This window comes from Stenella coeruleoalba, assembly GCF_951394435.1.
Source record: "Stenella coeruleoalba genome assembly, chromosome: 9".
NCBI lineage: Eukaryota > Metazoa > Chordata > Mammalia > Artiodactyla > Delphinidae > Stenella > Stenella coeruleoalba.
In genome coordinates this window covers 56,365,520-56,388,597 of record NC_137155.1, presented here as the reverse complement: position 1 = coordinate 56,388,597, position 23,078 = coordinate 56,365,520, and the positions used below count along the sequence as shown (strand labels likewise).

The 23,078-nt window shown below is 37.3% G+C and overlaps 1 protein-coding gene across 2 annotated transcripts in view; it reads left to right on the top strand.

The window, feature by feature from the left end:
• SKAP2 (src kinase associated phosphoprotein 2) overlaps positions 1–23,078 on the top strand; it is a 155,820-nt gene that overhangs the window by 110,012 nt on the left and 22,730 nt on the right. The gene's annotated exons all lie outside the window — the stretch shown is intronic.

Genomic DNA, 23,078 nt, shown 5'->3' with positions numbered 1-23,078 from the left:
GTTTGACAAATCCTCAATCACTGTGGGAGATTTTCACATACCACTTTTAGAAACTGATAAACCAAGGAGGCAAAAAATTAGTAACTATATGGAAGATTTGAACCAAAAAATTTTTAAAAATTGATTTAATCTATCTAAAAACATATATGTTCTTTTCAGTGCACATAGAATATTCATGGAAATTGACTATAGTATATAAGTTCATAATTGAAATATCAACAAATTTCAATGAATCTATATCATACAGACTATGTTCCTTAACTACAATGAAATTTAGTTAGAACCCAGCACTAAAAAGATAGTTTAAAATACCCAAGCTCCTGTTTGGAGCTAAAAAATAAATTTCTGAATAGCTCATGAGTTAAAAGAAGAAATCACAAAGGAAATTACAAAATATGTAGTTCTGAAAGACAATGAAAATAGTACAGATAAAAACTTGTGGCATGGTACTTTGAAACATATCTAGAGAGATATGGTGAGGAATAAGATAAATGAGAAAATTAATCCCTAATGAACTTGAGATGAGAGAACAATTTGAAAAAAAGACTATAAAATAAATACGTTTAAATGATTAAAAAGATAAAGGAAAGAACAGAAGCTTTAACAAGAGAAAAAGATCCTATGGAAAAAGGACCAGATTTCTTTTTTAATGAACCAAATAGAATCACTAGAAATTATTGATGATTTGGAGTATTTAACCACCAAATTCTAAATTTTCAGACTCACATATTTATGTTTACATTGCCTATGGAACCATTAGAATACGTATTAAAAATTATGAACCAGAAGGTAAGCAAATGTCAACCACTCTAGTGATATTAAAATGCTAACATTTAGGGCTTCCCTGTGGCGCAGTGGTTGAGAGTCCGCCTGCCGATGCAGGGGACACGGGTTCGTGCCCCGGTCCGGGAAGATCCCACATGCCGCGGAGCGGCTAGGCCCGTGAGCCATGGCCGCTGAGCCTGTGCGTCTGGAGCCTGTGCTCCGCAACGGGAGAGGCCACGACAGTGAGAGGCCCGCGTACCAAAAAAAAAAGATAGAAAGAAAAAATGCTAACATTTATAAAGCAAGGAGAAAAATCACACTAATGGAGCTGGGCTATTAAGATTTTTCTGTGAACCTTGGGTGAAGAATCCTAAAAGTGTGCCAGAAGGTCAGGTATTCACACTCTAGGTTTTGTATCTATACATAAGTGAGTACTTTACCTTTTAACATCGAGAAATCTCAATAATTGTTTTCAAGGCATAGCTTCTCATCACCTTTGTATCAGACTTTTTAACTGGAGTCTTCATTCTGCCGATATGATTTGCCTCCCATGTAGAGTATAAACAGATCAGAGCCCGCTTTTGTTTTAATTCTTCTATGCTTTCATCAGATAGAATATGATAAAGTTTGTTGTAGCTTCACAGAAAGTCATTTACTTCTTTAGGTCCCCCCTGCAAATCTCTCTCTCTCTCTCTCTCTCTCTCTCACACACACACACACACACACACACACACACACACACACATATGCACATGCGTCTACCTACATGAACATACATCTATAGAGACAGTCTGCAGCAGGAGAGCATCAAGCTTCACTATTTTTGCAGATAGGTCAGCTGGGAATATTAGCTTCCTAAGAGTCTTCAAGCTGCTTAGTTTAAAGCAGTGATTAATAAGAATGGACAGGTTCAACAAAATGTCAGTGATAAATATAAGCACTCTTCATATCTGGCCTCAGCAAGTGCTGCAGCTGAGCAATGAAAAGCCAAAGTGGGGGAAAAAATCCAGTCCAACTTAATTAAGCTCAAGTGAAATTTGACCTTGATTTTGTTTCAAATAAAACATTCTTCTATAGATTTGTCGCTCTTTATTAGAACTTCTTTAGAATCCTTACGAAGAAATGACAACTCCTTATACCTACTTATCCGTTAGTCCCTTTGTCCCCTATTACAGGAGCTGAGATGGGGTGGAAAATTTTTCTCATAGACGGATAAGAAGATTCATTTGCAGAGTGGTATTTTGGAGCTCTCATTGGAACCAGATCCCAAATCTCCTGCCTCCTCGTCTGGGCCTCTTTCCACATTCCTGATCACAGTTCAAGGAGCCACAGCTTAACTTTGCTTCTTTCTCTTTTGCATAAAAATTCTTGGGAGAGCTTTCTTTGGTCTCTGTCTCCATTGTCTCTTCACCAGCTCGCTCCTAAGCCCTGGCAATTTGATTTTCTCTCCTGATGCCTTACCTAAAACAGCTCCCTCAGAGTCACCAGCCTCTCCCAGTCGTCAATCTCTATTCTCAAATTCATTACTGGAAATTTTGTTTTACTGGACACCCCTTTCTTTTGGAAACTGTCTCCTTCTTTGGCCTTTCCCATTTTTAGTTGTTACATAGTTGTAATGTTTATAAATAAGCATCTTGGCCCTGTTTTAGATTTCTTCATTTCCTGATGCTTGCTGATTGTTTCAGATTGTTTTCCTATTTACCCTTTATTTCTTTAATGGTAGAGCTTTTGGTTTCTACGTTATCTTTTCTTATTTTCTCATTGTATGTTCTTATTATTATGCATCTAATTAATAGATTGAAAAAAATATTTTTTGAAAACCTATGACATGCTAGATTCTGTTCTAGCTGTTGGGAGTTTAGGCGTAAAAAGGACAGATCATAGTAAGTGCTACAAAGATAAGTGGATGATGGGAAAAGAGCGACTATTTTATACTCTGTGGTCAAGGAAGAGGTGACATTTAAACTGAAACCTCTTGACTAAAACTGGTACATAAATGCAAAAAGCCAAATGAAGCACCTTCTAGGCACAGGGGACACCGAGTGCCAAGGCCCTGAGGCTGGAGAATGCTGAGGTGTTCAGGAACCAGAAAGGAGGGCCAAAGGTAGCCATGCAGAGAGAGGTTAGAATGAAATTGGACCTAGGCAAAAGCCAGGTCAAGCAGGACCTCTGCAGGTCAGAAGTGATGTTTAATGCAGTCTTGTGTGCATAAATGACACCTGAAAAATGTGTGCTGAGTTACTAAAGTGAGGCTGACGTGTTTAATTATGTGAGGTTGCCCATGTACATCAAAAGCTATTCAGTGGTCCTATGTGATGAAAAATTTGGATTTGAAAGCTCTTTCTCTCTTTACACTCTCTCCCTGGGCAACTTTGTACCTTCAAGTATGATTACATGTACAGGCATATGGTTGGAGCAAAGTAAAACATCTTCACTCAGTCGCTAGTGATTCTGCCTCTAAAACCTCATCCATCGCCAGCTCTCTACTCACTCAGGCTTTGATGATTTCTTACCTGCAACGTTACGAGAGCTCCTAAGTGCTCTGCCTACTTCCTGTGTGTGTGTCTCTCCCTCATCAAACAACCCAATAATCTCTTCTACACACTGCCAGCAGATTGATCTTCCTAAAACACAGCATAGTCAAATTCATCCCTTGCTCAATAACCTTTATGGGTCTCCACTGCCGAGTTTGGTCAGTGCCAAACCCCTTCCATGATCTGACTCACATTTACCTTTCCAGGCACATTTGTGCCGCTTAGACCCCTTATGCTCCAGACAGACTGAACTCTTAACCACTCTTTATTCCTTCTCTGTGCTTTGCCTCAGTGCCTTCCTCACTTACATTGCACTAGGTGCCTAAATCAATATGTTGAGCTAATGAGTAATTAAAGGACAAAAATTCGGTCAAATAGCATATAGATAAAACTTTTGGTTGATTAAGTTTTTCATTTTTCTATCCATAAATTTCACAATCAGCTCTAACATATTTTCTAATTTTCTAATATATTGCATTATCTGCAAGATACAAAGTGGATACTGAGATGATGAATAGCCCTTGTCCTCAAATATGCTATAATTTAATCAGAGAAATGGGTATATGAATATCTAACTATAGAAAAACCCCAAACTAAACATATATAGATAGAAAGATCTATCAACATTATCTATCTATCTGTCTATCCATCTATCTATCCCACACTCGTACCAATCCCAAAGTCCAGTAGTATTACTGTATACCTTGTCCATATTTTCCCTATCCACACTTATGTAGAACCTTTATAGTCACCCATCAGGAACAATGAAAATACCTTTGTTGATTCTGTATATTCCTTACACCATTGTATTGTATTGGTTTAAATAGTGTTTTCTCTAAACCTGTTTAGGTGAATCATTTACGGTTTTTCCATTATAAACAATTAAAATACCCTTGAAGGTTATGTGTATCTATTGGGCACAGTACAGTGTTTTTATAGGTATAGAATGGTATATTACTAAACGCAGCGTAGTATTAACATGTCCTCTACCATTCTGAGTATTATCACTTTTATCAGGAATATCTCATCTGATGTTGAGACTATATATATATATATATATATATAAAAGAATTCAAAACCTCCTGTATAGCTGATTAATACTTTTTCATTTAACGGGGAACATATTTTCAAGAAAAACAGAATTCAGAAGTTGAATAGCTCTCTACTGCCTATAGGATAAAGACCAAACACCATACTTTGGCATCAAAGGTCTTCTACATGCTGACTGAAACATTCTAGTTCAGTCCCTATTACACTGCACCAACTCTCCAATTTCAACAAACTGACTTTTACTCTTCATTCTCCCCACTACTTTTCCAGCCTCACATTTTTGTTCATATACTCCATCTCTATGGAGTACTCTCAGTTCAGTTCCTAACCAGTTCCTTCCCACTTTCCAGGCCCACATCAGATCCCATCTCCCCAGAAAGCCTCTTCTGCCCATCTCAGCCTGAAGTGACCTCTGCTTCTCTGAACTTCTGTAGCACCATATATTTGAAAATTAATGACACACAGCTTGGCGACATTTTTTATGTTGTTATCTACTGTTCTGTAAATCTTATATTCATATTTTACTTTTCATGGGATTAGTTATTCAGCAAACAAGCCAACGGATGGATCTTTATAACTTATCTGCATTATATTTACAAGCTCCTCAAGGGCAGGGATCAAACCTCGTGTTTCTTGGCACTCCCAGAATACTTAGACAAGTGCCTTCCTCATACGAAGTCAATAAATAACACCTGAATAATGTAATCTTTAGTTAGAGGGGCCTGTTAGTTAAAGGCAGAGAAATCCTTTCTCTATGATGATTCTTTTCCTAATAATACCAATTACTACAGAATCCTAAAAGAATGATTGTACTAAACAGAATACTATCAGTGGTATATTGAAGTATGACTGATCTTCCAAAACCTCATTAAAATCTAACATTACTTTTCCAGTGAGCATAATCTCAAGTAAATAAACTTGTGAAATGTAATACATTGAGTGATGAAAAGCTCTAATATCATCAGTCTTCTGTGCCATTAAAGACGGATCATCTGCTATGAACAACAGGACCAACTTGAGTTACCAATTCCCTATAGTAGGTTAGTCATCTTAAGCAAGACATTTCCCAGGAAATGACATTCTCCTTTGCTTCCACTCATTCATTAAAGACCACAGGTAAAGTAGGTCTAAAGAGCACAGTATCATAACTATGATTTTTTAAAAGCTGACATCTGCAAGGACAAAAACCAGAGGACTTAAAGTAACTGGTAAGAAAATGATGAGCTTCATGTTTAACTCAGATCTGGAAAGTTGCACAAGCAGCTTAAAGGACGGTGAAACAAAGGCTAAGAATTAATGATTACATAGATGCTTGGGGAAAGTGTTTAAAAATGCTCTTTCAAGCCACTCCTTGGATTCAGTGAGCATTGGAGGAGTCACTGCAGGGTCTAGGACAGAGGAAGGCTGTGGTCAAGATTCAGCCCGCTCACTCCCAGTCCCAGCTGTGACTTACATTATCCCTTTGTTTCCTTCTCCACTCCACACCCTTTCCTTCAATTAAGCGAGCTCCTTTGCTCAGCCCACTGTTTACATGTCCTGCTCCCGATTTCACATTGCCTATTACGCTCTGTCATACACCAGATAACCTCATTTCACCTCCCTGGGCAGCTTATGTTTTCTTTCACAAATTACCTTACATCTCAGTTCTTCCTGGAAACCTAGCTTGATTAAGTGGGTCAAGGTGAAGGTCAGCTATACTCATAATAAAATATAATCTCTCCCTATATTGCTTAAGACATAACTGTAAGAGACAGTAACCCCCAAACATGTAGATATACATGTGTAGGCACTTTAAAATATGTGCATTTTGAGCCTAGTTGTTTATTTAATATTTCCTGAGAGCCCAGCATTAATTTGAAGGTATTCTGAAGCAGTCATTTAAATGTTTAATAAATGAACTGAAAAGGGTGAAGCAAATGCAACATGAAATGAGAAAAAAGAAAAAACCCCAACTTTTATGTAAGTAATTCATTATTCATGCAACAGTTAGTATTAATTATTCATGAGACAGATATTTATTAGGTGGCTATTATATGTCAGGCACTGTGCTAGGCACTGGGGAATGCAGGGTTGACCAATATAACTCAGAGTTTGTTAAATAGAAGTATAAAATATAACAAATACTCAATAAGGAATAGTTTTGAAAAGTAATTGGAGACTAAAAAGAGACTGATGAGAAACAAAGATCAAAGCCAAGTCTATGCCAGTAGATGAGATATCTGAAAAGACCCCTTCATTCAGTGCTACCCATACTCAATGAGCAAAATGTGGTTCTGAACACCACCTAAAGAGCATTCTGAAGATGAAAGTAAAATGATTAAGGTCAAGGAGACCTTGAACGAAGACCCTTAAAAAATGTTTAGATGAGGTAACTTGGTATATTTGGAAGAGGCCAGATTATAACATATTCATGTCATGGGGAAAGAGGGGAATTTATATTCATGAAAGGATTTAAGAAAGAGTTAACAAGAAAGACTTTTAACAACAACTGCCAAGTCCCCTCAGCATTTAAGCCTATTTCTTCTTTTCTTTTCCCCCCCAACAACAACAAAAAAAGACTTTCTAAAGGAAATGGTGGAAGAAACCCCATTGCTTGAGACATTAAAAACCAGATGGTCCAAAGCCCCAGAAAATATTCACGTGGGATCAATCCTTCACTGGGTGAAAGCAAAGGAACCAGACCAGTGCAATTTGTGTTTTGAACCTCTAGCTTAGCAGTGCTAGGAAAATAAAGATTTACTTTTCCTTGAACTTTTCCTTAATTTCTTAGCTCTCCTCTGTGCTCTCACAGCACTCTGTGTTGACTTGTATTAGAGCTGGCAACACCGGGATTGCCTGTTTACTTGGGCGTCTCTTCTGCTAGCTCCAAGTATTGCGAGTTTATCAGGTTTTCTTCCTGCCCCTGCAAGAGTGCTGTGTGCCCTGGGTTCTGGAAATGCTCCTGCACAATGGTTTTGCATTTGCTTCTGCCAGAGCCCCAGGAGTTTTACAATTTTTATGTTAAATTTCTTGGCTTGAAAATACCACTTGAGGATAGTATATATTTGGATCTCACATTGTACAGGCATGGGGTTTTGATTTCTCACAGGAAACCCTTCCCCTCCCCCCTCTGACCACCACCATCCAGAGCCCTGGGAAGACAAAAAGCTTCCTTGTGGCTTCCCTAGGCTGGTGGGGCTCTTGCTTCCAGCTCCTTGCTTCTGATGGGCCCAAGGCCATGTCTCCTGTATCTGTGAAGATGGTAATCCTCCAGCCTCAACCTCACCCTGTAAATGGTCGGTATTCCCCTTTGAGTAAGTGGGGAGAGACAGGTCTGTTTTCAGCCTGGTTGGCCATATTGTTAAAGGTTGAATTCCTAGTTATAAGTAATCAGTTACTACAAAACCACTGCAGTAGAGACTTAGCTTAATTTTAAGTGTTTGATTTATAAACTAATTCAAGTCAAATAAACAAAAATTTGAGTATATACGATAGGCAAGATTCCATGCTGGGCGTCTAATATCCTGTCTTCTGAGTACTAATGGGCTTTATACTCAATATTAATTACTCCTTGACAAGAAATTTTGTTGACTTTATGACAGAAGAGATCTTAAATGGCTGCTGAATTTATGAAGTAAATGATCCTATTCCTATTTAGGGAAAAAATGACATTTGTATATGTAGAGAATTACTCAAAGTAGAGATCTATCCAGATCCCAATGTATACTTTGGTTTTACAAGCTAACAATAATACGTATTTGCATTTGAGGTCATGTCAGATGAGGTTAACTTGGTTATATGAGAGTATGTCTTAAAAATGGAGTTGGCATTCCAACCAAATGAAGTCCTTCTAATTTAAATAATGTATTTTATTCCCTATGCCGATCAATCATTTTCTCTCCCAGAAAGTCAAAGCAGTTTTTGCACTATTGATTTGCAAAACTTACATGACATAAACATTATGTGACAGAAGTTGTTTGTTACTGAGAGAGAGGATATCACCTCACAGAAACTTGTCATCTGGAAGTAGGGAAAATCACACAAAGTAATTTTGTTTGTATCATGGCTTTTTCACAGTTGGCTACATTTGTGACAGCTGATTTCATATTAAATACTAACAGAATTTTGTTTATGCTTGAACTGTGCTACAGTAGGATGTAGATTTTACTCAGAACCTTCCTGTTTACAAAGTGTTTCATTCCAGTAAATTATACACTTGTAGGCCAGTTATAAAGACCATAGATGTTATGTATCTAAGAAAATTGGGCTACCACTTTGGTATCAAAATTTTGAAGTTTTATTTTACCCTTGAATCCTAGCAAGTTATTGTTTTTGGAGATCAGAAGTGGTAAATTATTGGGAATTTCATTTGGTACAAACTAATTGAAACAGTTGTTATCAACAGGCATGGCTTTAGGAAATCATGGATATTAATATAAATTGTGTGATTATAATGAATAAGCTTTGGAAACAGCTAACTGATTGCTGGAAAGAGTTGTCGGACTTTTATAGGAAGCAAATTAGAGTTTATATTTCTCATTTTCAAGAACACTAATACAATGAAAAAAATTGGTATGTTTATTTATGTTTCTTGCAGTGGCATAAAAAGTCTTATTAGTAAATTTTTATGTAATTTTAGTGACATATAGTTTTAAAAAGCCTAACTGAATTGAGTTGAATCTTTCTTGTTTGTGATGTGTGTCTACGGTTTGTTTCGTTTTGATATTACTTTTCAATATATGAATATACCCATGAGACAGGCTCTTGCTGAATTTTTGGTCACTGTGTCATCAGTGCTATGAGTGCACATTGTCAGTTGTTTAAACATTGTTGAATCCACTGTGGCCTGGCAAGAAGCATCTGGGAGCCAGACTTTTCCTGTGGACACATGCCAAGTAGTGTATTGTATTTCTTCACTGAAGTGAACTGTATTGAGATAATTTTTCTTCTTGAGTTTTTTAAGTTCAGAAATTATTTTCCAAGCTAGGGGCAGATCATCTGATAAAACTGTTTATAACTACCTGAATTCTATAATAGCTGGTCAAGAATTACTTTTATTTAGTTAGAGTAGGTATAAATAAGTCATTCAGTTAAACTACAGATAGTTAACATTATTCTCCTCATTAGACCATTCTGGAAGGTTCACCTGTCATTTCATGTATTCTCTTTAAATCAGTGATTTACTCTAAGGAAGGACAAATAGACATTGAATGCCCCTTTAGGTACTATAGATGGGCATGCCATTAAATTTATATGTTTGATTGTGTTTTTTAATTAGATAGAAATAAACCCTAGATTGCATTCTTAATATATACAATTATAGCATAACATCAGTCTTAACTAAAAATTGTCAGGAAAAGTTTGTAAAGTGTCATTTAACTTTAAAGAAATACCTGAATAGTTGTGGATTGGGGATGAGAAAACAAGAATACTTTGTCACACTGGAAAATAGGCTAGGGGTTATTAGTCTTGGAGTTCAGACACTGCCTGGACTCTAGGCTCCTAAGGTGACAGGGATTTGTCTTTCCAGAATGGATAAGGTTATTCCATCTGCTATCTGCTACCCTGGGATGCTGTTGCGTGAGACCTTAAAAAAGTAAGATCTGGTTTGTCCACCATGTACATTGAAAATACCCTGGCTCTTATACACAAGAGCAGACATTTCGTTTATGTTGGCCTTATGTTTGCAATCTCAATAAGAGACACTTTGCAAATGAGAGTTCATCCATACTGTTAGGGGCCCAAAACAGAGCAAGTGTGTTGTTTTTTTAAGCTCAAATTTTTATTCTTATGTACTTTGAAGAACATCAAGTAGTGTGTGGCAGGAATGAACATCGAGAGCTCCATCAGATGAACTTTGTGTGCCTAACCTCCCCTTCTTTCCCCCACAGGTTCTACCTTGCTTCTTTTGGCAACTCCTCTCTATAGAAATATTCTAGTTTTGGAAGATCTCTCATTTTCTAGGCCCTGTAACATATTTTATCATAAATTTGTGTGTCAAAAAAATACCTCCCACCTTAGAATTGAAAATGCTTTAGAAACATAATTCTGAAAGTCTATGTATAGTCCCTCATAGGTACATGGACATTTGTATTTTGAGAATGCCATTCTTTTATACTATGTAAAGTGTTTTTAATTTGCTGCATTTTTCATGTCTTATCGCAGTCAGATCTAGTGAGGAGCTATAGCTGTTTTATTCAGGATTAATCAATCTTCTTGGGCTCCTGGCTAGGACAGAAGCTGCTCTCGGCTCTGCTTGCTTCAGGGCTTGGCCTTATTCTGTTTTCTCATCATATTCAGTCTCTGAGAGGGAGGTGATGGGAGATGATTTTTCCATTTGCAAGCTGCCTTCCAACTGAAAGAAAGATGGAGGGGGCAAAAGCCAAGCTTTTCACTTTCTGTGGCCATTACAAACATGACTCTTCTCCTCTTTTTCAGCAGTGTACACTATTTTTCAAGGGAACTATTTTTTTTTTTTTTTAGACTGTCAGAGTTAGCCAAGTTATTTTGTCATTGAAGAGTGTTAAAAGTAAGAATATATGTCTATATGACATCGTGAATATTAACTTTCTCATAAGTTGAATGTTATGGTAATATGTTAAAGTGCTGTTTAATTAACAAATAAGTGATCTATGCAAAGTCTTACATAGAATGAGAAGAAAAAGTATAGTGCGGACTTCCCTGGTGGCGCAGTGGTTGAGAGTCCGCCTGCCAATGCGGGGGACACAGGTTCGTGCCCCGGTCCGGGAAGATCCCACGTGCCGTGGAGCGGCTGGGCCCGTGAGCCATGGCCGCGGAGCCTGCGCGTCCGGAGCCTGTGCTCCGCAGCGGGACAGGCCACAACAGTGAGAGGCCCACGTACAGCAAAAAAAAAAAAAAAAAAAAAAAAAGTGTAGTGCTTCTGAACTTGGGCTCTGGAGGAAGACTGCCTGGATTCAAATGCTGACACTACTTCTTATAGCTGTGTTATGCTGAGCAAGTTACTTAAATGTTTCTATGCCTGTGTTTTTGCATCTGAAAATGGGAATAACAGCAATACCTTCCTCATAGGGTTTTGAGGATTGAGTAAGATTTCACTGTATAGTGTCATGGCTAGCATGGTGCTTGGCACACAGTACATTCTTAGATTATCATGATAATCACTGTTGTTAAAAATCTTCTGTGCACTGGACATTCAACTTTTTCATTCTCACAATAATTATCTAAAGTAAATTTTGTATTTCTGCTTTCCAGATTGAAAATTGAGGCTCAGAGAGTTTAATTAGCTTGTCTAAGTTTATACAGCTGGTGAAAGAGGATAATGTGAACTTCAGGAATATGAATTTTATTTGCATTTCTGTAGTTCCATTGTATCTTTTGGGATTAATATGGGATTAATTTCTGATTCCATTATGATTGATTTTATTAATTATATTATTATTTAGTATTATTTAGGGAAGTATGCCTATATTTAGAAGTTTAAAAGGCAAGTGATATTTGAAGACAAAGGACGGGGGGATTGAGAGTTACTCTCTTCCCACCCTCTCAGCTCCTTATGTCTGGGACACACAGAGCCAGGGATCAGGATAGTTAGGGGTTTTTTTAGTATTTAGCAACAAGGAATATTCAACTAAGAGTAACTGACCCTGAGAATGTGGAGAGGGCAGAAAAGCAATAAACAGTCATTACCATTGCCTCTTTTTCTTTCTACTATTTGATATAGTTTAAGTGTGGAAGTAGCATATTAAAAAATGAGTGAGACTGAAGGACATAGGAAATAAATAGGGAAACTGCTGCTATACCCAGATTTAATTGTGGAAAAAATTAGACAAAAGCAGTTGTCATCTTAGAATCCATCATAGCCAGTGAGGAAAAAACCGGCCTCCGCCCGAGATGTTTGCCTAGACTTTAGGAAGGCAGATTTCAGAAAACTCAGAGAAAGAATAGGCACAATGTATGGTGTTAAAGACAAGTGTTTTAAAATGCCATTTAATATCACAGGATGTCAATGGGAAGAAAAAGGGAGAGAAACAAAAATATATCATTGTGCTAGAATCTATCCAATGAATGTAACTTTTTAAGAGACATATATTAGCCATTGAAATGGCCAAATAACCAAAGAAAATATGAAAATAGCTGAAATTTATAAATTATGCTAAAGACAATAAAAGGTATATAATTGCTCTCTGGTTTTGTTTGTTTTTGAAATTATTAGGGGCAGTAATTCAAAGAAAACAATGTAGTTTTTATTTTATTTGCTCCCTTCTGTCAAGAATTATCCTCCAACTGCTAAGATTGGTCAGAGGTAACAGAAGCCCAGCATGGGCAAAGAGATTCTAATAGAATACCCAGCTAACCGAAATCTGTTTAGTTTTTATTCAACAAATTTTCATGGAAAACAGTTTTCTGTTCTAGCCCCCCCATGTTAGGCTGCTGTAATGTAAATATACCCTTGGGGAGTTCACACTTGGAGGCAAGTAGACTAGTAGACAAATATTTATAATACTCTGTACTAACTAAGGCTGTGAGAACAGAAAGGGGGGAGTGGCCAGCTGCCTGGAGGGATTTGGGAAAAGCATCCTAAGTTGGGGGACATTTGAGCCCTGTCTTCAGGATGAGTAGAATTTAATTTGTCTTCTGACCCAGATAAGACTCTGAGGTGGACTCCAGAGAAACTACTAAAATAAGGTGTCCAAGAGAGCCTTTTATGCCATAAAGAAGATGAAATAATGATTCTAGAGTAAAACCCAACATGGCTTCAAGGAAATGACAGACATATAACAAAGACAATACCTTCAGTGAGGCATTTGGCCAGAATTCTTATGAAATATTTATGGATATAAAGACCATTAGATAACTGACTCTACAGCAGTGCCCAAAGGGTGTTGACCAATTGATTTTGTGATCACCTTAGGGCTTAGTTCTCAGAATTGTCATACTGCCATGTTCATGAATGCCTTGGGTAGATATATACAGGCTATGCTCTCAATAGACCAAAATCGTGGATCAAATCTAACAGGATGAAGTATGATAGAATATCACACTTGCCCCAAAAATCTAGTTGCCCAAGTATGAGAAAGGAAAGACTTTGCCCCACAGAAAATGGGAAGAACACGGGATTTGGGTCAACAGCTCAATATGAGTCAACAGTAATTTGATTCAATCCTCAGATTGTGTGCTTTGGGAGTGTAAAAGAATTAGCAAGCAGTGCTCTGGGTTAGCAAGATAACAGGTTTTTCATGTTGTGGATCAACAATATTTAGATTTTTAATTAAAACTACCCTAGAGGGCTTCCCTGGTGGCGCAGTGGTTGAGAGTCCGCCTGCCGATGCAGGGGACACGGGTTCGTGCCCCAGTTCAGGAAGATCCCACATGCAGCAGAGCGGCTAGGCCCGTGAGCCATGGCTGCGGGGCCTGTGCTCTGCAACGGGAGAGGCAACAGCAGTGAGAGGCCCGCGTACCACACACACAAAAAAACAAAAAACTACCCTAGAAAGTGCAGGGCAGCAATTCTCACACTTTTTAATCCCAGGAGGTCTTTTCTGTTTGTCTGGGTTTTTTGTTTGTTTGTTGTGGCGGTGGTTTTTTTTGTTTCTTGGCTCTCCTGCACGGCCTGTGGCATCTTAGTTCCCTGACCAGAGATCGAACCCAGGCCCTCTGCAATCAGGAGGCCTTTTCAGTCTTAAGAATTATTGAGGACTCCCAATTATTGAGGACTCTTTTGTTTATGTGGGTTATGCCTCTTAATACTTAGTGTGTTAGAAATTAAAACTGAGAAATATTAAAAATATTAATTAATTTAAAAGTCATAATGATAAGCCCACTACATGTGAACATAAATAACATTGTTTTTGGAAAAATAGATATATTTTCCCAAAATATGAGTGAGGAGTGGCAGATCTCTTGAATGTGTATCTTAATAGGAGACATTTAGACTCTCATATCTGCTTCTGCCTTTACTCTGTTGTTATATGTTGTTAAATTTAAGTACAGTCAGCATGTGAAGAAAATCCAGCCTCATACAGATATGTACTAATAGGAAAAGGAAGTATTTTAATAAGCCTTGCAGGTAATGGTGGGTATTCTTCTTTGATACTGTACCCAAACTTGTCAAGTGTTCGTTAAAGGCTAGTTGCAATGTGGAGTCCAAAACCATATCAGTGAACTTTCCACACAGTATTACAGCAAAATTCAGGAGACCGTCTTGTACTTTGAATGGATGTTTTACCCATGCGTGCTTTTGTAACATCATGCATTGGTCAGTTGGAAAATATGGGTTCGTTACATTATGCAGAACTTCTAAATATTGACACAGTTATGGTACAATTAAAACATCACATTCAATATCACCACTGATCTCATTAGAAAAGTCCTTAAATGCTGAAGAGTTATCAAGCTTATATCCTAAGATGTAAGTTTCTAAAATTCTAATTTTTGCTTGAAAGGTCAAATTTTATCATGGGCAATAAATGTCAGTTGTTTTTGTTAAAAATAACAAGTTCACTTAATTCATTTTTGAGAAAATGTCTGCCAGATTCTTAAGTCTGAGTAACCATAGCCTGTCAGTCATTCTTTCAAGTAAAAATGGTGTTCCATGAAAAAAGCAGCTAGTTCAGTTTATCACTCAATCTCCCACACACCTGGAGCTGCAGCGGCTATGCCTTATACATCCTTCTGATTTTGTCTCACAGCATATTAAAGAGACAGGTATTCAAGATTGATTAAATGAAAATAATAATTTGTCATCGAGGACACTCTTAGGTAAAACCGGCTTGTTTGTTGTTAATGCTACTGCAGGGCAGTGAAGAATACAGTGACAGTCTGGTGCCACTGTGTTAGTTTACGTTGAAGTGTCAGCAGTTTACCCGTCATTGCTCTGCAGCATCAGTGCAAATGTTAACACAATGAAAAAGGCAAATATCTTAATTTTATTATGAAAATAGTTTTGACTTCATAGACCCTCTATGCCCCAAAAGGGTCTTGGAAACCACTGCTGGTAAAAGGGATTATAGAACCAATAAGTCAAATGGGTGATGGTTCCTCTTAGAGGGACCTGTGATTTTTCTTTCTTGGACTCTTGAAAATGAGGTTAAGGTGCACTGCACGTGAAGAGGTTGAGTGTATTTGCATAAGCAGGCATCAGAAACAGAGTCAAAGCCTGTAACAAATGAGCTCTGCATTCGTAGATCTGCCTTTTTCCTAAGGCTATGGTAGACAGTTCCTTATAAAACAGCCATGTTACAATTAAATGATCTTATCACCAACTTATGTATATTAGATAGTATTTTTTACAGAATGAAACTTAAACCAAAATCTAAGTTAAGATGAAATATTTTACTTTCTAAAAATGGGATGGATTCAAAATAGTTTATAATGAAATACATAGACATTTGGGATATTATTATTAAAAATGAGAATAAAGAAAAACCAGAAACTGAATAAGGGTTGTCTAGAAGGAGATGTTAATAGTGTTTATGGATAGGTCTTCTGTGACTGAAAATGTTTTTTCTTTTTTTGCTTATCTCTATTTTCTGGCTTCTAGCAATGAACAGATACTGCTTTTGTAACAAGAATAATAAGAAAAAAGTTCAATTTAAATTTAAAAAAGAACTTACATGTAGCAAAGTATAATTGTACCAGAAATCCAGAGCCAGGTAGAGGTTACTATAACTGAGAAATAATTTAATTTGGATGTAAATTTTAATATTACAGAATTTATTATACACTTTAATTAAAAAGCTGAGAATTTGAGCTTTGTGAAATAGTTAGAAGAATGTCATATTATAGCATACACCGACTAGAATACACTGGGACAAGGCGGAGTCGCATTTCATAATTTCCCCGTGTCTAGTATTCTTTAGGAGTGGGATCATTTGCAGACTCACAGTTACTTCCGACTGATGGAATCTGGCCTAGTAAAACCTTATTTTTAACCTATGTGCTTTCTTTGCCTGCCATCGTTGCCTGTAGATGAACAAGTGTATGTAAGACTGCTCCTGCTACTTAATAGAGAAGTACATCTAGAGCGGCAGGAATGTCTGCAGTGCGTGTTGCATAGAAGGCAGTGCAGGGAGAGAAGAGCAGGGTGGAAGTGCCATGACCTTGGTCCAGTCATCCAACACCCCAGTTCAGTTCCCCTTTAATGAAAGAAGGAAGTTGAACTGGATGATAGCTAAGGTGTCTTTCCCTTCTAAGATTTCTCCCAATTCTGTCAAATGAGATCCTTGCTTGAATTTGAGTTTTTTCCCAACATCCCAACCATGATGTTAACAAGTTTAATGTCTGTGAACAATCATTATTTTTGCATTTTCATGTTTGTGTATAAATTATGAATTTTAATATTATAGTACAGAAATTCACTGTGCTCTAAAGGCATTTATTTTCGCAGTGATAACCTTTTCGTATTAAACCCTATAAGAATAGAATGTCCAGGTTGAAAATTAGCTTCTATGATTGTACAACTATTGCTTATTTTATTGCCTTTTATATCACATTAACCTTCTCGGTTGCTTAATTAATAAGTTGTTGCAAAACACCCAGCTCCTCAGGTAGTGAACTTGATACTGCATGCTAATTGTGCTTTTTTTTTCCCCCTTGAGAAATCTGATTATCTCATTGTCCTCTCCAAATCCTGTTCAAAGTGCTATGGGATAGACGTTATTCTTTCTGCTTTACAGAGAAGACACAGAATTAGAAACAGTGTCGAGGTTGCATGAGTAACTAGACCTTTAACAGTAGGACTCAGTTTGCCTAATTTCCAGGAGAGTAAACATGACTGCCATTTCAGGCATCTTTATCTTTCTTTTCATTTTGAAGTTAGCATAATACTAAAAGGCACATGCTTATATCTTTATAAAAATATATCTTTTATTGCTATAAACTATATGTCAGGCTATTAAATAGATAGAAGAAACCTTTAGAAGTGCCGTATTTTAAGTTCCCAGTAGTCCAGGATTTATAGGCCCTTAAGGAGCTCACTTGTCTTCATTGTCATAATTTTGAATTCCCTCACCCATATCCCTTCGACTGTACTCTTCCACTTCTCTAACCCTTCCACCAGCTTCAGAGCTTGCCCCAGGTGTTGAGAGAGAAGAGGAGGTGAGGTTCCATTTGTATAAATCCTCCCTGTGTTTCTGCCTCTTTTTCATCTTACTGCTAGGACTAGCTGGAGGTGTCTTCAGTTCCCCATCCCATCTGTTCCATCTCCTCCTACTCAGGGGCATCTTGCTTGCAACTCCCTGGAGCCTGAACCCTTGAAGAAATGTGCAGGAGAGCCTGTTGTTCTGAAATGTAGGTGAACCTCTTTCAGATCTTTGTGTGTAGAAAGACTCCTCTTTACCATCTCCATTTAGCTGTGTTTTCCTTATTGAAATAAAGTGAGAAGGTAAAGCTGACTGGCCTCAGAAATAAATCCGTTTTCAATTATGAGTTGCATTAGAGACCTTTACAAACTATCAAATACTGTGTGCTGGCTTTAGGGGCAGTTGAGTGTGTAGAACATTAAAGGTGGGGAAGGAGAAGTGGAGAAGAGAAAGGAGAAGATGCACGTTTGGGACAGCCAGACGTGAAATTCTGTTTCTAAATCGTCGCTGAAAGGATTGCTTAACCTAAGATGTACCTCAAATACAGTGCTATGGTAGGATAGAACCTACCCACTTATGTGAAAATGTTTTCCAAGTCCACAAACAGCCAATATTCATGAGAAATTTTAGCAAAAACTGTATCTATAAACCGAAAATCAAGGAAATGGCACCATGGCTTAGAGCTGGGGCTTCAGTGAAAGATGTGAAAGTTTAAATCCCAGCTCTTGTTCTAACTGGCTGTGTGAACCTGGACAAATTATTCAAGCTCTGTAAATGTCACTTTTGCATCCATAAAGAGGAAAAAAGTTCCTATTATTACCTCATAGAATTGTTATGAGGACTTAGTTACATAATGGATATAAATGCATATAGTGTGAACATTGAAGCAACACATATTAACGTTTCTTGAGATAAATATATAGTCTCATAATCAGATGAAGCCTGGGCAGGTAGAGATCTAAACCCAAGATTTATTTCAGAGCATAACTCTTGATTCTGTGTTTTATTCTTTTTAAAATTACATTGTAATTCAGGAGAGCTGTTTTCTGAAGGTGTTTAGTGAGAAAGGTAATCATCGTGTGAGTCAAGGATTTTCTTGTGTTGTCGTCCTCTTCTCCCTGGAAGACATGATAATATCAGTCCTCAGCCATGATGTGAACATCACACATCCTGTTTTGGTGCTAACAAATTGTCTTTAGCCTTTTCCAAGCAATGTCAGCTGCACATGTCAGTTGCTTATCACTTTTGTTTTTTCGGTTATTTATCCTTAAAAAAGAATGTTAGTAAGTCAGAAATAGCCATTTTGTAAAAACTGCATAGCTAGACAGATCTTTGATCCTTATTAGGGTAATAATCCATCTGTTATGGAACTGGATCAATTTGTAAATTAAATTGATTAATCTAGCAGCGAAAAAGAAAGGTCTTGACTTTTCCCACAGGAAGCATTTCCTCAAATGGTAGTCATTCTAAAAAAATCTGGGAAGACTCAATTTTCTGCTATTCTTTTTCTCTTTGCTCAACTCAGCAAAAAGGCTTAATATATATCCAAAAAAAGAGTGAAAGTAGAATTCAAGCTTTTAGATTCTCTAGGGTCTGGTTGTTCCTGGAGGTCTCATATTTTTGACAGGGTTTAATGTTAAAAACCTTCCAATGACTATAAGAACATTTTTAATACTCATTGGTTAGTTTAGTAAATGTATAACTATGCTTGAGTTATCTTCTGCAATTAGTTCACTTTATTGTTATTTTCATCTTGTTATGATCAAAAAAAAAAAAATCTCCCGGTGATTCTCCTAACAATGTGTGAATGGAATAATAACTTCACATGTTGAAGAGTTTTGTGCTGCAGCTGAGAGGCATGTAAATACAAGCTGCTTGTTTGCAAGAAGCTTCCAGATTTGCAATATGATTGCTATGGAAACCACATAATGAAAACCTTATAACCATCTGTATGGTTTGATGGATTTTATTGCATAGCTGAGCTGTTTTTGTTTACTGTTATTAAAATGTTGAATGGAATATATTAACCCACACATATTGACTATTTGAGATATTAATTAGTATCGTATAATGACATCGTGCCTCAACCCCCAAATAAAATATGTTTAATAATAAACCTAAATAAAACAACATCTGTATGTTTCTAATATATTGTGAAGGTGATTATTGCCTAGAATTTTGGTCACTTGTCCTTATATATTTTTTGAATGATGTGGAGAGGTTTGCTCTGTTAGTAAATGAATATAGTAGTAGGATTTATTTTCATGATTTTGGAATCCGTTTGTTCACTTAGTATTTATTGAACATCTCCCTTGTACCAGAGTCTATTCAAGATTCAGGTTGAGTTCTTTTCTTCCTAAGATTAAAAAAGCACACACCAGATTTGATTTTGTTGTCTTTTATATGGAAGCTGTTTGTACTGTTAGCCCAAGATAAAATGGGTTGTTTTACTGTTAAGAAAAATTGATATTTGAAACACAGAAGGCTTTGACCTAAAGATAGAAGTTCTAGGTTTGCAAAGGAGAAAGGAAGTGTTTTTAATGAGCATCTTATCCTCTAAAATACTTCTTATTAAGCATCTCACATGGATTTCAATTTGGATACTTCACAGTAAATATTTTTAATATCATTCTGAAAGTTTAAGAATACATTGTGCATATAATAGGTACTTAAATTTTAATAAAATAATAAATTCTTAGTAATAAATTCTAAATTCATTGACAACTTTGCCAAGAATGGAGTTTTTCCCACTTAATTCTTGTAATTATTATTATTTTTTTTGTGGTACATGGGCCTCTCACTGTTGTGGCGTCTCCCGTTGCGGAGCACAGGCTCTGGACGCGCAGGCCCAGCAGCCATGGCTCACGGGCCCAGCCGCTCCGCGGCGTGTGGGATCTTCCCGGACTGGGGCACGAACCCGTGTCCCCTGCATCGGCAGGCGGACTCTCAACCACTGTGCCACCAGGGAAGCCCCTCTTGTAATTATTAATAGTTTTTATGATATCTTGACACTGACTTTGGGTGGTGAGAGTAAATCCCATAGTGTCTTCTTAAGAGCCAGGAATAGTGCTTTCTGTATTAATGTGGTTAAAGCTTTTGACTTCAGGACAAGTGCCCTTAACTGTTTTTGAATTTACTTCTTACTATTGAATTTGTGACCAAATTGGAAGAGAGGGAGTGCTGGGGAAAGAGAAAGTATGAAAAGTAAAGAAAGCTTTCTCCTTCACCTCAAAAGAAATTAATGATTTGTAAAAGGAGTAGTTTGGACTAAATGATGGTAAATGTCCCTAATACCTTTAAAATCTGTATGAAAACACCCTATTGACCCATTTATGATAACTAGTCCTTGAGGTTTAACATAAGTGAGATAATTGTTGAAGAGAAAAGAGAGAGCATTTAGTATTAGACTTGTTATTAGGTCTTCTATGTATTCTTTACTATTTGACTGAACTATATTAAATCGCCAATATTATGTTTAGCTTAATGTGTATAAAGTGCCAATGATTTCCAGCTGTTCCTTATATTGGAGCTTTCATTCTTTTGTTTGAATTGAGTTACAAAAATTTGAAACAGTTATAATTATCTTGTAAGTACAGTAACTCTCAAGCTTGATTTAAATGCTAGTTTTTATTAGTCACCACTTTAAAATTTGCATGGGACTTCTAAATTTACACCTGCATTCTTGACCTGTCTACCAAGCTTTGCAGTTGCCCCTGGACATTTCCTCTGGGTTGCCCCACCAGTATATTAAATGTCCCATATCAGAAACACAACCCCTTGAGTAGCTCATCTTGGCTATTCTCTTTTTAGTAATGATGTTCCCATTTCTCAGTTAACTAAGATCAAAACCTGAGTCATCCTTGGTTGCTCATTCTTTTCCCGTAGCCCTCCACATCCAGTCAGGCAAAGTTTGTCTATTCTAGTTCCTTTCCCCCTCATAACCATCTCCGTTCCATTTCCTCTGCCCCTTCAGTTCAGGACTGACTTCCCCTTTAGCTAGACTAGGAGTCGTCTCTCTCCCCACACCCCTCATCTAGGCTGTCTGGGACAATGGGATGTGATAGCCATTCCTCAAGCAGTTTCAGTCCTGCCCTTTCTCGCCTCAGAAATTTGGGGGGACTCTTGTTCCTCACCAAACATGTAAAAGTCTGAAGTCCACAGCAGGATGTTCACGGCTCTTCAACAGTTTGCCCAAATGACTAGCATTATCTCCCATCCTGCTCTTATTCTACAAGAACAGCCTCTGCCTTTATTATTATTATTTTTTTGATAAAAATGGACCATTTTTAAAGTCTTTATTGAATTCATTACAATATTGCTTCTGGTATTTTTCTATGTTTTGGTTTTTTGGCTGTGAGGCATGTGGGATCTTAGCTCTCCGACCAGGGATTGAACCAGCACCCCCTGCATTTGAAGGCGAAGTTTTAACCACTGGACCGCCAGGGAAGTCCCAAGAGAACCACATTCTTTAGCCAAAATGAATATGCTCATGCCTTGTTCTTTTGTTCATGCCTTCCCTTGTCTGGAAATTTCCTCCTTCCCATCTCTCCTTATTCAGATTCTCTCCATCCCTCAGAGCCTTTATGGTATTGCCCCAGTTGGGTGGTTTCTCCTCTGCACTCCTTCAGTACCTTGTACCTCACAGGTCAGGTTTTATGCCCCTTATCCCACTTTCCTTTAGGTTCTGTCTTCTGTCCCCTCTAGGCTGTAACTTCCTGAAGGCAGAAGCTTCCTACTACCCTTGCCTTTCTGGTAGAACCTCTCTCTCTTACAGGTAGTTAATGCTCAATGAAGATTCATGAGTTGAATTATTTAATAGTCATAATGACTGTATTTGTTTCTTTTGCATATTTTTCTTTAAAGTTTTTGATTTTCTTGGAATTATGATTCTTTTTGATCCCAGTTTTTCCTTGACATGCCATTTTGTTCGTATGTCCTGCCTTAAATATTTCTAAATTGTATATTAATCCTTAGGTGGGGCAAGGGGTCATGTAGTAAGTATTTCTTTGATGTAAAAGGATTAACTAGCCTATTGACTCTGTTTAAAAACCCTTCTTATTTAATCTCATCATTTTTCTTCCTATAACTTGGGAAAGGAGTGTGATGGGAGAGTGTAGAAATAACATGAAGATATATATGAACATATGCAGGATAAAGAACATGGATTTTGTCATCATAAACCTAAGTTTGAATAGCAAACATTGGAAGTTTCTTTATCTTTTTGAGTCTCAGTTTATTTCTCTGTAAAATGAGGATTTAAAATGGTTTACCTATGAAGTCTTAACATCTGCTGTAGTGTATGACACATAGTAGTTCCTCAGTGTAATTTGGGGGGTCTTACCTTGAAGGGTGAGGATGCTTCTAGTATCTTCCTGTGATGATCAATTGAGAAAACATGAAGTATCTGATGCTCAGCAAATGACTTCTAGGTTAACTGTATTTTATATCACACATTTTCTCTTTGCTCTGCTGTTGTTTCAGGGACCATGATTTTATCTGTGGTACTCATGCCACAGTAAAATGTGGTCAATCCGTATAATGCCGGGTGTCATCTTACTGCATTTTTAGGGCTTTTCTGGATTTAAGATTATTCCAGATGAGTTTCTGTGAATATTTAAAACAAAATACGTGAAACGTTAGTACATACCTTAAATTTTATCAAGCCAACTGGTCAGGTTGCTATTTGGAA